We start from the raw sequence: 2,981 nt of genomic DNA on the forward strand, positions 1-2,981 counted from the left end.
GCTTCCCAGCTGCTATGCCTGCCTCCACTGCCTGAAGCAGTGGGCCGAGCACACAGTTATAAGCCTCTATGCTTTGCATTTGTAGTTGCTGTAGACAGATCTTACCTCTGTCTGGCCTAACACCAGGGCAGGGTTTGCCAGTTTGCCAGCCAGGTGGAGCTGGCCGGGAGAAAGGTGCAGTAGGCTGCCTATCACAGAGGGGGTCCTTGGAGCTGTGTAGCCAGCCAGGGAGCTGGAGCTCCTGAATATTGTGAAAGCTCCCAACTTGCTGGGCAGAGTTCACCTGGACAATTTTGTCTACTTGTCCTTTCTCCTGAGCAGTAATCTCTGTGCAGTCTTTGCCCCTTTAGCAGCCCTCTTGCTGTTAGGAAGTCTCTCAGACTGCCCACCTTTCTTTTGTCCCAGAGCAGCCGGATATGCTCTCCACAAGTGACTGGAATCTCAATCTCTCCAGGAATTCTGCCTGTCTTAGCTTTCCAACCCCCTAATCATGAGAGTACCATGCAAGCACCATGAAATATAGATTTGTGCTCCCAGAGCAGATCTCCAGAGCTAGGTATTCAGCAGTCCCAGGCCTCCACTCCCTCCCCACTCTGTTTCTCTTCCTCCTGCCAGTGAGTTGGGGTGGAGGAAGGGCTTAGGTTCCACTGGGCCACAGCTTTGGTAAGTTACCCTGTCCTGTGAGGTTTATTCTTTTCTCCAGTTGTATGCAGTTTGTTGTAGTTCTCTTTCCTGTTACTCTTTCAGGATTGGTTGTATTAATTATATTTTCATATTATATGAGGTTTTAGGAGGAAACCTCTCACTTCTCAAGCCACCATCTTTAATCTTTTCTGTAATTTTAAAATATTTTCTTCTTTATTCCTATTGTCCACCCATTAACCATACCATTATTCTAATTCCCTGACAGAGAGTGTCACTCTTTTTCTCTGGACCTGAGCCAACCTGGGTCATGGAGAAAGGGTGGGAAGACCAGCAGGAATGAATCAATGAAATGCTACATCTCATCTGAAGCTTAGCTTTCCTCAAGGCTTTTGGTGTTTGCACCTTCATGCACAGAATGTCCCAAGGTGGCTGTCTTGGGAGCTGAGTTTAGTGAGGACCCTGTGCCCCTTCAGTCCCAGGTGATGGCTGGAAATGGATAGGGTAGTGCCACAGTCAAAGGGCAGTAAAGGGTGGAAGGAAAGAGGACCCAGTCCATTTGCAGAAAGCCACACACACAGTTGTTGCCCAGCAGTACTTGGTAACTTATTAATGTCTAATGCTTAGAAAATTCACTTTCAAGTACAGCAATGATGTCAACAAAAGATCTGACTGTAGAGAATGGCTTTTTCTTCCTGATCCCAATTTAAATGGCCTCTGCTTCTGACCGAAAACATGGCTCTCTCTCACTCAGCCATAATGTGGCATTTTCTTTCCCCAAATTTCCTTGTATGGGGGATTGGTTCAATTTTGTTTCAAAGGACTTCAGTACTCCATGCAAATAAAAGTGATTAGAGCCTTTTTGATGCTTATAAAGCAGCCTAAAATTGCAAATTGGAAATAAAGAGTAACCAAAGCTCTTGATCATGAGTACTAAATCAGCTTATTTTACTTATGAATTTGGGATTGCTATAGGTATTTTGTTTTTGCTATGTTTTATTTTGAAAATAATCCCCTTTTCAAATGTTGGAAATAGTGATTGATGAAAACACATTCAAAAGGCATATTGCAACCTCTATCCAGCCAATGTAACACAAGGCAGTTTGACGTTAGAGCAGAGCACAGTAACTCACCGATGACCAGATCAAAGAACAGCAACTGAATCACCATCTGAAGAAGTGCACTCTGCTCATTAAATCATCATCTGAAAGAGTGTGTTCTGCTCTGCTAAGCTCTGGGCTCTAATACAAAAGGAGAAAGGCCGTGCCGCTCAGAACAAGATCCTTCACTAGGACATTTCTGCTGTGTAATACTATTGTTCTCCGTGTACATTTTTCAGTGTTTTGTGAACTGACTGACTCATAAAACTGGAAGGGCATTTCTATATTGATGTGACTAGTACAGGTGGATTTGTGTCAATTTAGCCATACCTTTCAAAACTCAGATTACAGTGAAAGCGCCAAGAAAGGCTGAGAGTCTAAACAGTCATGTGGGGCCTTAGGTGAGTAAAAAACCTTACTGCAGTAGGTTAAACCATCTACAATTAGGTCAACTGCTTAGCTAACCCAATCTAATTAAGCAGATATTGACCACACATCTATAGTGCAAACCTCAGACTGGTGCAGAGTGAGAACCCCTACCCTTCATGAGAACACAGACAAAAAGTTCCCAGGTGATGGACTACATCCGTTTGGTTTGCCTTATAGATAGTAAACACTGCAGTGTTTCCCACACACAACAGAAAAGTTCTTCAACTAACTATGGCAATACCCTGTTAGCAATGTCACAACATTTAATAGCTCATGAAATCTAATGTCCAAACAGTTCTTTCAGACAAATGGCAGTAGCCTTTCCCAGACCTGAGATGTGTGTGAATCAACAACAGGCAAGGTAGCAGCAAACATGCTGTGAATCATGGACACTGAGTGTCCCTGGAAGGTCAACCCCTGCTAAGGACAAAACGCCAATAACCTTGCCTTCTAACAGTGAAAGGCCATCAGCGAGGTCAACTTAAAATAAAGCACAGCCCAAAGTGGGTGAAATGTAAGGCAGAGACCTGATGTGGCTGTGGGCAGTGGGTGAATAAAGGACACACACCCTTCCTCTGAGAGGTGGTGACCTCTGTCCTAGGAGAAAAGTGTTTGGAAAACTGAGGTCTTGATCTTTTCTACTCTGGAAAACTTTGGAAAGCAGCTCGGAAGGAGCTGCTGACAGCTGGTCTGTGCTTCTCACCAGCCACGCATGCACAGTGGGGAGGTGGATCCCAGTTCTCCGTGTTTTCTTCTCAAGGGCGGTTTAGGGAGGACCTAACCTCAAAGCCGTGTACCATCCCGGCTTGT

This window comes from Manis pentadactyla, chromosome 16 (assembly GCF_030020395.1).
Source record: "Manis pentadactyla isolate mManPen7 chromosome 16, mManPen7.hap1, whole genome shotgun sequence".
NCBI lineage: Eukaryota > Metazoa > Chordata > Mammalia > Pholidota > Manidae > Manis > Manis pentadactyla.